A 14,467-nucleotide genomic window follows, 5' to 3' on the forward strand; every position below is an offset into this window, starting at 1 on the left:
AGTTTGCTTTTTAGAGGGAAAACCTTCAAAATTACTGTTTTCACAATATGGCAGATATACTTCCCCACTCTCACATCCTCATCTGCACTGGCCCCTTTCTAGTAATTTTAGCTTTATGGGATTGAATTCAATGTTTAAAGCAGATGAACCAACTAATGTTTCATTTAAAGTTTCTTCACTAGCATTTTCATTTCCATTTTCTTTCACTGCCTTAAATAAATTGAAGCTTTTGTCTGAATGTTTGCTCTACTATAAGGGGTAAGTTTGTGTTTCAATATTCAATCCATACAGCTAAAACATGTTAATTTCTATTGTCATAGAGACTTTTTTATTCCTTTAGTTTTTGGCAAATTATGAAAAAGCTGGTATGAATTTTCCTTTTTCTTGTGTTTTGCCTGTACATTTTATGGTATTCCATACCATGGATTGAGGAATTTTGGTCTTCTCTTTTAGAACTACAACAGAGTTGCAATCATGATTTCTGATAAAGCAAAGTAAAGATAGATCTGGTTAAAAGAGATAGGGAAAGTAATTACATTCTAATAAAAGGCAGTATAAACAATGAAGAAATAACAGTACTCAACATGTATGCACCAAATGGTATAGCATCTAAATTTCTAAAGGAGAAACTGGCAGAGATCAAGGAAGAAATAGATAATAAAACTATACTAGTAGGAGACCTAAACCTTCCCCTATCAAATCTAGATAAATCAAACCAAAAAATAAATTAGAAAGAGATAGAGGTGAATGAAATCCTAGAAAAATTAGAGTTAATAGATATATGGAGAAAAATAAATAGGGACAAAAAGGGACACCTTCTTTTCAGCAGCATGTATAACATTCACAAAGATTGAGCATGTACTAGGGCATAAAAACATGGCAAACAAATGCAAAAAAAGCAGAAATAATAAATGCAACCTTTTCAGATCATAATGCAATAGAAATATTTATTAGCAAGGATACATGGAGAGGCAAACAAAAAACTAATTGGAAATTAAATAATATGATTCTCCAAAATAAGTTATTGAAAGAACAAATCATAGAAACAATTAATCATTTCATTGAAGACAATGACAATGATGAGACATCTTACCCAAACTTATGGGATGCAGACAAAGCAGAACTACTATAACACATTATTCAAAATTAATTTGAATGGTAGTTCTAATGTGATACAGATAGACCCTTTACTATTTTTTTTGCATTGAGAACAGAGATTATTTGATTATTGTTTGTGTATCCTTAGAACTGGCAACTGAGTAGGTATTTGACAAAAGGGCTTGTTGATTTGAATTGCTAACAGAAGTGGAAAATAAATAGTCTTCTACACATTATTTTAGACAATGCCTTGATATATTCTTCAGTGTAAGAAAGGGGAAATGCTCTTTTTTATTAATATTTTTCCAATTATTTAAAAACAACATTAAACTATCTTTTTATTAAAAATTTGAGTTCAAAATTCTCCCGTACTCTTTTTTCCCTTATGTCTTCATTGAGAAGGAAAGTATAAATATAAATGTGTAGTCATGCAACACATGTTTCCTAATTAGTTATGTTGGGAAAGAAAAGAGAAAAAAAGTAAAGTTTTTTGGCAAATTCCATCAGTTCTTTTACTGGATATGGAAATTATAAGAATGACATTAGAAAATAGGTCTTGTTATATTAGTTTAGAAATAAGAAGTAGAGAAGCTGGATTGAAAAAGAATTGGAGTTTGAAGCAGATGTGAGAGAGTGTCAATTTAAAATGCTGAGAGTTTAACCGTTATTATTTTTCTATGACAGTTACTCTCTCTGGGAGTGGTTGTTGGTGTCTGGCAGTTGGCAGAGTCACTCTCAGAGACTCTCTGTGAGGGTTTGGAGGAGGTAACATCTTTTTTCTCTCTCTCTCACTATCTGAGATAGAGGGAAAGACCTGAAGGAAGTTAATGTTTTCTTTTTTCAATTTAGGAAATACTATTGACTATCTATTACTGTTTTATAGATTGTTTTAACTCTGAGAAGACCAAAGAAAACCCTGGTCTTTGTTATCTGAATCTGTTAAGGCTCAGAGTTCCAACTTGGTTCTTGCTGAGACTCAGCCAGCTAGCCTTTGTTATTGTTATAAGTTGGGGGCGAAGTTAAGAATTATAAGGATAATAGCGTTAGTTTATTTAGAATAGTAAAAAAAAATTGGGGTTAATCAGATTAGAGAGGATCAGTGTAGCCTGTAGACATAGGAGAAGCGGTTCCTTGCAGAACCAGAAAGTTTTATTTGAGTGGAGTTTGAATATCTCAGAGTTAGAAATTCTTTTTATCCCTATATAATTCAATAAATATTTTATTTTTCATAACAAGAGATTCTTTACCATCCTTGTGCTTGGCAAAGAAGGGAAATTCACTTATGAGCTTCACTTCACTGATATAAACTGAAGATATTCTGTAAGCACAGCAAGCAGAGGATCAAAATCAATTTATAATCGATAATCAAAACCATTGCCTATTAGTTTTACAGTTTCTCATTTATAATCAATTCATTTACATTTCTTTTTACAATAGCATTTTTCATCCTAAATCATTTGGAATTGTTTTGGATTGTTGTATTGATAAAACATCTAAGTCATTCAAAGTTGATCATGCTACAATATTATCATGGCTATATGATATACACTCTTCTCACAGTTTTGCTGACTTCACTTCTTAGCCATTTTCTAATTCATGGGTATCCCCTCAATTTTCAATTTTTTGCCACCACAAAAAAGCTGCTATAAATATATTTTTACATGTAGGTCCTTTTCCTTTAAAAAATCTCTTTGGAATACAGACCTGGTACTGAAATTGCTAGGTAGAAGGGCAGACACAGTTTTATTCCTCTTTGGGCATAGTTAAAAAATGCTCTCCAGAATGGTTGGATCATTTTACAACTCCACCAACAGTGCATTATTGTCCCAATTTCCCCACATCCCCTCCAACATTTGTCACTTTTTTCTGTTATATTAGTCAATCTAATAGGCATATGATGGTACCTCAGAATTATTTTAATTTGCATTTCTCTAATCAATAGTGATTTAGAGCATTTTTCATATACATATAGATAACTTTTATTTCTTCATCTGAAAATTACCTGTTCATGTCCCTTGACCATTTATCAATTGGGTATTGACATGTATTCTTACAAATGTGATTCATTTCTTCATATATTTGAGAAATGAGGCTTTTATCAGAGAAACTGGCTATAATTATTTTTGTAGTCATGTGTATTTCCCTCCATCATATTTTTCCCATTCTTCTTCTCTCTCTCTCCTTTCATGCTATCCCTTTTGAAAATTCTTTTAATTATGACCATTGACTCTTCAAATTCAACCTCCTTTCTATTAGTTTCACTAATCCTCTTAATCTTTAACCTTCATGCTTCCCTGTAGGGTAGGGCAAATTTTTAAACCCAATTGACTATGTATATATTATTCCATCTTTGAGCCAATTCCAATGAGTATAAGGTTCAAGCATTACCTGCCACCATCTGCCAATTGCTCCTCCACTATAAAATCTCTTTCATGCTTCCTTTATATGAGAAAAATTACCCATTCTACCTCTCCCCCTAGTCGCAATGCATTTCTCTTGATTATCCCTTAATTTTATTTATTCAAATACCATCCCATTATAGTCAAGTCACACCCATGCCTTCAATCCATGTATATGCCTTGTAACTGCCTTACTACTGACAAAGTTCTTAGGAACTACAAGTATCATCTTCCCATGTAGGCATAAACCTTATTGAATCTCTTATGATTTATTTTTCCCATTTCCCATTTTATGATTCTCTTGAATTGTATTTCTTCAAGTCACATTTTCTGTTTAGCTCTGGTCTTTTCCTCAATCATATATTAAAGTCTCCTATTTAATTAAATATCTATTTTTCCCCTGAAAGGTTTAGATTGGGTTTTGATGAGTAAATAATTCTTCATTATAACCCTAACTCCTTTGCCCTCTGGAATATCGCCTTCCAAGCTTTTCAATCCTTCAAAGTAGAAACTATTAAATCTTGTGTGTCCCTAACTATGATTCCATGATATGTGAATTCTTTCTAGCTGCTTGCAATATTTTTTGCTTGACCTGGGAGCTCTGGAATTTGGTTATAATATTCCTGGAATTTTCATTTGGGGATTACTTTCGGAAGTGAACAATGAATTCTTTTTATTTCTACTTTACCCTCTGGTTCTAGGATGCCAGGGCAGTTCTCCTTGGTAATTTCTTGAAAGATGATGTTGATGTTTAGACTCCTTTTTTAATCATGGCTTTCATACAGTAGTCCAGTAATTCTGAAATTATCTCTTCTGGTTCTAATTTCCAGATCAGTTGTTTTTTCAATTAGATGTTTCACACTTTCATATTTATTATTATTCTTTGATTTTTTTATTGCTTCTTCATGTCTTATGGAGTCATTAAATAACCATTTACACAATTCTAATCCTTAAGAAATTTCATCACTGAGCTTTTGTACCTCCTTTTCCATTTGACCATTTCTACTTTTTAAGGAGATCTCTTCGGGGAACTTTTGTACTTTTTCCCCCTTTGGCCAATCCTATTTTTTAAGGAATTCTCTTCATGGGATTTATGTGTGTCTTTTAACATCTGCCCTTTTCTGTTTTTTTTTCCCTTCATTATTTTTTGTGTCTCTTTCATCAAGCTATTGACTATTTTTATGACTTTTTTATCACTACTTTCTTTTCTCAACTTTCCTTTCCCTTCCTTAAATTTTTTTAAAAATCCTTTTTGAGATCTTCTATGAATTCTTTTTTTAGTCTGAGACCAATTCACATTTTTCTTTGAAACTTTGCATATATGTGTTTTCACATTGTCATCTTTTGAGTTTCTGCTTTAATCTTCTCTGCCACACAGTAAATTTCTATGATAAGAATATTTTTTGTTATTGTTTGTTTGTTTTTAGCTATTTATTGACTTTTAATTTTATGTTAAAATTGGGCTCTGCTTCTGGTATGCAGGGATTATGTTCAGGTATTTTATGCTGCTGCGGTCAGAGATAAGTCTGGGGCGGGGTTTAAATTTCTAGACCTTTCAAAGTGTATGATCTAAGGAAAAGTGTGGTAAATATTCTCTCAGACTGAATTCTGGTCTATGAGCATCAATAAATATTCTTTTCTGCCTTACAGTTTTGACTCAGGTCCTTGCTCCTTTGTAGTTGCACATTCTTTTATGTACTTTTTGTCTCCAAGGGAATATAACCAGGAACTGAATATCGGTAAAATAATCTTGCACTCAGTACCAGCAAAGGGTCTCTTGTAATCTCTTTCTGACCAGTTATTTGATCTCTTTACTATGTGAGAGCACTAGAAGATGCTGCTACTGATTCAGTTTCCCTAGCCAATTCAGTCCAGGTGCCTATTGACTTTCTGGGGCACAACCTGAATTGGAACAACTTGTGCTTGGCTGTACTCTACTCTCATCCCAATGACAAATTTTCCTGCTGACCTTCCAAGTTGTTTGGGGCTAGAAAATTATTTTGCTCCATCCTTTTGTTTGTTATGCCACTACATAATTTTGAGGCATTATTTTAAAGTTGTTTGGTCTTATAAAACACAATTATGAAACCCTTTCCACACAATTAAAACTAGATCTAAAAATTTGGAAAAACATTGAGCTTACATGGGTAGGACAAGTTAACATAATAAAAATGACCATTCTATCTATTTAGTGCTATACCTATCAAACTACCAAATATCTTTTTTACTGAATTAGAAAAAAAAGTATAGCAAAGTTCATTTGTAAGAACAAAATACCAAGAATATCAAGGGAAATAATGAAAAAAAATATGAAAGAAGGTGGCCTAGTAGTACCAGATATTAAACTGTACTATAAAGCAGTAGTCATCAAAAAAAATATGATACTGGTGAAGAGACAGAAGGGAATATCAGTGGAATAGACTAGGGGTAAGCGACCTCAGCAAGACAGTTTTCGAGAAACCCAAAGAACCCAGTTTATGGGGAAAACACCCACTAGTTGACAAAAACTGCTGGGAAAATTGGAAAACAATATGGGAGAGATTGGGCCTCACACCCTATACCAAGATAAACTCAGAATGGTGAATGACTTGAATATAAAGAAGGAAACTATAAGTAAATTAGGTGAACACAGAATAGTATACTTGTCATATCTATGGGAAAGAAAAGATTTTAAAAACCAGCAAGAGTTAGAAAAAATCGCAAAATGTAAAAAAATAATTTTGACTACATTTAACAAAAAAGTTTTTGTACAGACAAAACCAATGCTACCAAAATTAGAAGGGAAGCAAAAAATTGGGGAAAAATCCTTTTAACAAAAAAACTCTGACAAAGGTCTAATTACTCAAATATACAAGGAGCTAAATCAATTGTACAAAAAATCAAGCCAAACCCCAATCAATAAATGGGCAAGGCACATGAATAGGCAATTTTCAGATAAAGAAATCAAAAATATCAATAAGCACATGAGAAAATTTTCTAAATCTCTAATAATTAGAGAAATGTAAATCAAAACAACTCTGAGGTATCACCTCACACCTAGCAGAATGGCTAAAATGACAACAAGGGAGAGTAATGAATGTTGGAGGGGATGTGCAAAATTGGGACATTAATGCATTGCGATTGGAATTGTGAAGTGATCCAACCATTCTGGATGGCCATTTGGAACTATGCCCAAAGGGCTTTAAAAGAGTATCTGCCTTTTGATCCAGTCATAGCATTGCTTGCATTATACCCCAAAGAGATAGTAAGGAAAAAGACTTGTACAAAAATATTTATAGCCTTGCTCTTTGTGGTGGCAAAAAATTGGAAAATGAGACAATGTCCTTTGACTGGGGAATGACTGAACAAATTGTGGAATCTGTTGGTGATGGAATACTATTGTGCTTAAAGGAATAAAGAAATGGAGGAATTCCATGTGAATTAGAATGACCTCTAGGCATTGATGCAGAGTGAAAGGAGCAGAACCAGGAGAACATTGTACACAGAGACTGATGCACTTTAGTACAATTGAACATAATGGACTTCTTTACAAGCAGCAATGCAATGATTCAGAGCAAGGCTGAGGGACTTACAAGAAAGAAAACTAGCCGTAACAGAGGAAGAACTGGTGGAGGAGAAACACAGAAGAAAAACAAGTGCTTGAACACATGGGCTGATGGGGATATTATTGAGGATGTAGACACTAAATGATAACTCTAGTCCAACTATCAATAATATGGAATTAGGTCCTGATCAATGATATATGTAAAACCCAGTGCAATTGTGCATTGGCTAAGTGGGGTTAGGGAGGTTTGGGGGAGAGTGAAAGAACATGAAATATGTAACTTTGGGAAAATATTCAAAATTTACATTTAAAAAATAAAAAAATAAAAAGTTATTTGGTTCCTGTAGTTGCCCCACCATTTTAGCTCCACCTCAAAAAATGTGCTTTTATGTGAGATACCATGGGGTAGTAGATAGAGTACTACACATCAAATCAGGAGTTCTGAACTAGGATTCAAATTCTATCTTCGATACTTACTTGTTAGTGAGATTCTAGATAACTCACACTTTTGTTTCTCAGATTCCTCATCTGTTAAATAAGGCAGATGGATTCACTTCCTTCTGAGATTCTACTATACATCTATATGACTCCACGTAGTTTGTATTTAATTGAGTTTTTAATTCATTTATTTTTAATTCCAAACCCAACTCCTTTATTCCTCATCATGTTTGCTTACATTAATTGTAAATAGGCTTCCCTGGAAGAAGTAGGTGTTATATGTCAGCCACATTTGAGTAATCAATCCAGGCATATCCTGATATCTTTTTACAAATAAAATTGTGAAGATTTTTCTGATATATTTTATTTCAGCAATTACAGTAACTCCACAATTTCTTTCTTTTTAAAAAAATCATTTATTTATTTAGAAATATTTTTCCATGTTTACATGATTCTTTTTCTTCCCCTCCTCTCTTCCCTCACCCTTCCTAGAGCTGACTAGCAATTCCACTGGTTTGTACAAATGTTGTCACTTGGTACCTTTTTCCTTATTATTCATTTTTGGTATAGAGTAATTTTTAAGACCTAAGCCCCAAATCACATACCCACATGTACATGTGATAAGTGATGTCATGTGTTTTGCTTTTACATTTCTTCTCCCATAGTTCTTTCTCTCAATGTGGATAGCATTTGACTCCATAGTTTCTTTTTTTTTAGATTTTTTTTAACATTTAATAATATTTAATTTTTAGAAAAGTTAACATGGTTAAATGATTCATGCTCTTACTTTCCCCTTCACCCCTGACCTTCACCACCACCACCCCCCCCATAGCTGATGCACATTTCCCCTGGTTTTAACATGTGTCATTGATTAAGACCTATTTCCAAATTGTTGATAGTTGCATTGGTGTGTTAGTTTCTAGTCTACATACCCAATCATGTCCGCCTAAACCCGTGTGTTCAAGCAGTGGCTTTTCTTCTGTGTTTCCACTCCTGCAGTTCTTCCTCTGAATGTGGGTAGTATTCTTTATGATAAATCCCTCAGAACTGTCCTGGGTCCATTGCATTGCTGCTATTACAAAAGTCCATTACATTCAATTTTACCACAGTGTATTTGTCTCTGTGAACAATGTTCTTCTGGCTTTGCTCCTTTTGCTCTGCATCAATTCTTGGAGGTCTTTCCAGTTCACCTGGAATTCCTCCAGTTTATTATTCCCTTGAAAGCAATAGCATTCCATCACCAGCATATACCACAATTTGTTCAGCCATTCCCCAATTGAAGGGCATATCTTCGTTTTTCAGGTTTTTGCCACCACAAAAAGTGAAGCTATAAGTATTTTCATACAAGTCTGTTTATCTATGATCTCTTTAAGGTACAAACCCAACAACAGTATGGCTGGATCAAAGGGCAGGTGTTCTTTTATAGCCCTTTGAGCATAGTTCCAAATTGCCTTCCAGAATGGTTGGATCAGTTCACAACTCCACCAGCAATGCATTAATGTCCCAACTTGGCCACATCCCCTCCAGCATTCATTACTCTTCCCTTCTATTATTTTAGCCAATCTGCTAGGTGTGAGGTAGTTTTGATTTGCATTTCTCTAATTATTAGAGATTTAGAACACTTTCTCATGTGCTTATTGCTACTTTGGATTTCTTTATCTGAAAATTGCTTATTCATGTCCCTTTCCCATTTATCAATTGAGGAATGGCTTCATTTTTTATACAACTGATTTAATTCCTTGTATATCTGAGTAATTAGACCCCTGTCAGAGTTTTTTGTTATACAGATTTTTTCCCAACTTCTTCTTTCCCTTCTGATTTTGGCTGCATTGTTTTTGTTTGTACAAAAGCTTTTTAGTTTGATATGATCAAATAATTTATTTTACATTTTGTAATTTTCTCTAACTCTTGCTTGGTTTTAAAATCTTTCCTTTCCCAGAGATCTGACAAATATACTATTCTATGTTCGCTTGACTTATTTATAGTTTCCCTCTTTATATTCAAGTCATTCACCCATTCTGAATTTATCTTGGTGTAGGGTGTGATCTATTGATCTAAACCTATTCTCTCCCATATTGTTTTCCAAATTTCCCAGAAGTTTTTGTCAAATAGAGGATTTTTGTCCCAAAAGTTGGGCTCTTTGGGTTTATGATACACCGTCTTGCTGATGTCACTTACCCCAAGTCTATTCTACTGATCCTACCTTCTGTCTCTTAGCCAGTACCATACCATTTTGATGACTGCTGCTTTATAGTACAGTTTAATATCTGGTACTGCTAGGCCACTTTCCTTCACATTTTTTTCCATTATTTCTCTTGATATTCTTGATCTTTTGTTATTCCAAATGAACTTTGTTATAGTTAATTCAGTAAAAAAGTTTTTTGGTAGTTTGATAGGTATGGTGCTAAATAGATAAATTAATTTGGGTAGAATGGTCATTTTTATTATGTTAGCTCATCCTACCCATGAGCAGTTAATGTTTTTTTCCAATTGTTTAGATCTAGTTTTAATTGTTTGGAAAGTGTTTTTTAGTTGTGTTTGTATAATTCCTTTGTTTGTTTTGGTAGATAGATTCCTAAGTATTTTATATTGTCTAGGGTGATTTTAAATGGTGTTTCTCTTTCTACCTCTTGTTGCTCTAATGTGTTGGAAATATATAGAAATGCTGATGATTTATGTGCATTTATTTTGTAGCCTGCAACTTTGCTAAAATTTTTTATTATTTCTACAATCTTCTTGGTTGATTCTCTAGTATTTTTTAAGTAGACCATCATATCATCTGCATAGCTTAGTCTCTTCATTGCCTATTTTGATACTTTCAATTTCTTTTTCTTCTCTAATTGCTACTGCTAGTATTTCTAGTACAATATTAAATAATAGAGGTGATAATGGGCATCCTTGTTTCACTCCTGATCTTATTGGGAAGGCTTTTAATTTATCCCCATTGCATATGATGCTTTTTGATGGTTTTAGGTATATACTGTTTATTATTTTTAGGAAAGGACCTTCTATTCATATACTTTCCAGTGTTTTCAATAGGAATGGATGCTATATTTTGTCAAAGGCTTTTTCAGCATCTATTGAGATAATCATGTGATTTTTGTTTGATAGACTGTTGATATGGTCAATTATGTGGATGGTTTTCCTAATGTTGAACCATCCTTGCATTTCTAGAATAAATCCCACCTGATCATGGTGGATGATTCTCTTGATCACTTGCTGGAGTCTCTTTGCTAGTATTCTATTTAAGATTTTGGCCTGTATGTTCTTTAGGGAGATGACTACACAATTTCTAAGGAATTTGTAACTAAAAACCCTCTATGAATAAACATTATCAAATATATGTTAGTACTCAACAGTATTTATCTACTTAGTGGCACCATGATTTCATATTTCATAAAATAAACACATTTACAGACATTGTGCAATATTGTACAATTTTAGAGAAAGAAATGTAACTTCATTGTTAGATTATCTGATTTACTTAAAAAGTAAAAGTTTTTAAACATTTCATATTTTGGATCATAGTATCTAGCAACTTAATCCTATTTGGAATAAACACAGACTGTCACATTAATTTCTGTATGTGGATTTATAATGAAAGAAACTTTGGTCAGTGATTTTGAAAAGTAAATGTTCTTGGCAATCAATTAGATGTTCTAAAGTCCTCATAATATGCAGTTATTTTCTAAGGCATTCCATTTATTCAAATTATTTCAGTTTCATAAAATATCATCTCCATATATAATTCATCTGTGAAACACCTATGAAAATCAGGTAAGAATTACCATCTTCCTTTGCTATGTGGGAATTTGAGATAGAGATGAAAAGTCTATCAACACAGAAAATGACATGAAATAGTATAAGAATGCTAGTAAGCTTTTTTGAATGCTTTCTTTTCTTGCTCATTATGTCTTTTGAAAACAGGTAGAAATTTATTGAAGGGTTAAAATTTTTGTGAAAAGTGGAGAAATTTAGGTTCTACTTCTTAGTCTTTTTTCATATTACTCTTCTTCTCATTCTGTGTTCTAATCAATTCAACTATTTACTGTTACATCCTTATTCAGAACATTGCATTTCCATTTCCATGCTTTCTCAATTCCATCTCATACATTCCTACTTTCCTTTAATGCATAACTCAAATGTTCCTTCCTACTCTAGACCTTTCCAGACCCACTGATGAATTGTAATTTATTGGATATGAATTTAAATCTGGAATCTTCCATTTATTACCTTTGTGATCTTATATTATTATTAATTTAGTGTTAGTTACTAATAATGATATACTATCAACAAATAAATATGTTAAAAAATGTTCCTTGTGCTTCTATTATATACCCAGTGCTTTGCTATGTACTGTGAGGCAACTGAAAAGAGTGGAAGATACATTTCTTTCTTTCAAGGATCTTATTTATTTGGGATTACAAGAATACATTAAATAATTAGAAAGCAGTTCATGACATATTCAAATCACAGGATCATAGACCTAGAGCCAAAAGAGACCTCCAAGACTATCGAATCTAAACTTATGATTTCACATATGAGGAAATGGTAGCCAAGGAAAGTGAATAATTCATCCAAAGGCACACTAGTAGTAAGTGTCAGAGGCAGAATTTGAAGGTCTGCCAACTATAAGGTCAAATGCTTTCTATTAATGATAAATGGTGTAGTATAGACTTGGGATGTGTTCATACATAGAAACTCCATGTTTTGCTCCACTACCTCATCCATTATAATCCTATGATTAATTAGTACAACTACAATTGCCTACAATATACAAATTACTATGTGTGATTCTAAGGCAGATATAAAGACACTTGGTTTCTGTCCTCTTGGAACTTAAAAAGAAATAGATACCATACAAAAATATACAAATATGCAAGAGTTAGACAACAAAATCCTCCGCCTAATGTTGCTTACAGGTTCCACAAAAACATGATTCTGGGGAAATCAGTGCTATAAAAGGAAGATTTTTGTTATCAATGGGGAACCAGGCAAGTAATTGTCAGAGACCAAGGATCAAAACTTAGAGACCAAGGATCGAAACCTAAAAACCATGGAGACCATAGAAACGAAACTTAGTGAAGGATTTCCCAAGAAACGAAACTTATGTTAGGAATAGAAACTTATCCAGCTTCATCCGGGATAGGCGTGGCGAGACCAACGGCCCGAGACCACTGGAAAATTCCTTACCCCAGTCCTAGAAGCATATAAACCCACTCCCTGCACTCAATAAACGAGCCTTGTCACAATTAAGACTGATTTGTCTTTATTGCGCCTCGGTTTCCCTTCTCTCCCCCTATGGTTCTTCCAGGTGGCTGACTCACGGGTCTCTCGCGGTTGTATCCGGCTGGATCCGGATATCTGGCGCCCAACGCGTGGCTCGACGAACGCAGCTTACCGGACGACTGAGAGGCATCCCACGGCCGCGGACTTAAGCAGGGTAGAGGCTGAACAGACAGCCTTGAGGCAGGGTAAGTCGTCCCATCCCCCATAGGCATTCAGGCTGCAATTTGGAGTGAATACCCCAGAATGAGTGTGTGTGTGACTGGTATGACAAGGGTTTCGGTACTCTGATCGTTCCCTTGATCTGTTTCCATACCTCCGCGAGGAGATTGGCGAGAATGTGGGGAAGTGATTGTTACGACAGCGTGAATGAAAAATGGGGAAAACACTCTCAAAGGAAGCCCTATATGTTAAGGAATTTAAAAATAGCCTCAGGGAGAGAAGCATTAGGGTAAAAAAGAAAAATTTGTTTAAGACCACCGGATCCTTTAGAGAGGACTTCGGGGAAAAGGGGATGGAGCCCTGAGCAAGCTCCCACCCCTACTCAAAATTAAGCATTAGGGCACTGGGCCCTTCTTAGAAGGACACCAGGAAAAGCGCATTTTTCTCTAGGACTAAACGGCAAATTTAAAAGTGACCAGAAATTTTCCTCTCTGCCCCCCTTTTTAGAAGCGGCTGGCTACTTTGCTTCAGCTAGAAAAACCAGTTTTGTCATAGTTTTTTTCTTTCTCCCTTGAAAGGAGTCCAATTGGTGATGGCCACAGACAATGTAAAAAGTTTTAACAATTTTCACTTAGCTATATCAATCTTTCCAGCAATGTGGCATACCTGGAATTATTCAGGCAGGTATCAGAATCCCACTTCACAGAAAAGTGAAGAAGCAAAAGTGTATTTATTTTAGGATACTTATTGAAGCATGAAGAAAGGTAATTAAGAAACAAAATTCATCATATGTCAGCCAGCTCCTTCTTAAGAATTAACCCTTTTCTGACTCATTCTTTTTCACAGATTTCTTTAGTCATGGAGATATGAATTGTAACAATTGATCTTTTGCCAGGATGAAAAGAAAAATCTAGCTTATATAATTTATGTTTTATATTTGTCAGAGTGTGTGTGATATGCCCGGGAAATGTGTCCATGATCTGTCTGTGTGTTACATGTTGTTTGTCTGTGATCACAATGGGAGGGTTACAGGTTGGGAAAAATAAATCTCTCTCTCTTCTTCATTCATTCCGGAGGAATGGGGAAGACAGACAGAGGTGTTAGAGAAATTCAGAAAATAACATTGTAATTTCTGAATGTCTTTAACTCTAAGATAATTTAATTGGTTAAAAGAAATCTTATTCTCTGCTCTTATTAAGGCAAGAGTTAAACAAACTAATCTGTCAAACATTTCCCCTTCCATTTCTCACTGGCCATGAGAAAGGGAACATGGAAATCAAAAGACAAAAAAAGGGACAAATTTGATCCCATCACCAAATTCTATCAACAGGTTAAGTACTGAGACATATATCTAATGAAAATTACAAAAGATTCTAAAATGCAATCTAAGAAAACTTATTGAGAGAGAAAGCAATGATTCTTAGTTGTGTACAGAAGTATAGAAGTGCAACTTAACTTTCCTAGCTAGCAAAAAATAAATAAAAACCATCAGTCTTGCTCAGTGCTTAACCCAGAGTGAAAAAGCTTCTTTAAACAACCA

Source organism: Gracilinanus agilis, chromosome 6 (assembly GCF_016433145.1).
Source record: "Gracilinanus agilis isolate LMUSP501 chromosome 6, AgileGrace, whole genome shotgun sequence".
In the NCBI taxonomy this organism is placed as follows: Eukaryota; Metazoa; Chordata; class Mammalia; order Didelphimorphia; family Didelphidae; genus Gracilinanus; species Gracilinanus agilis.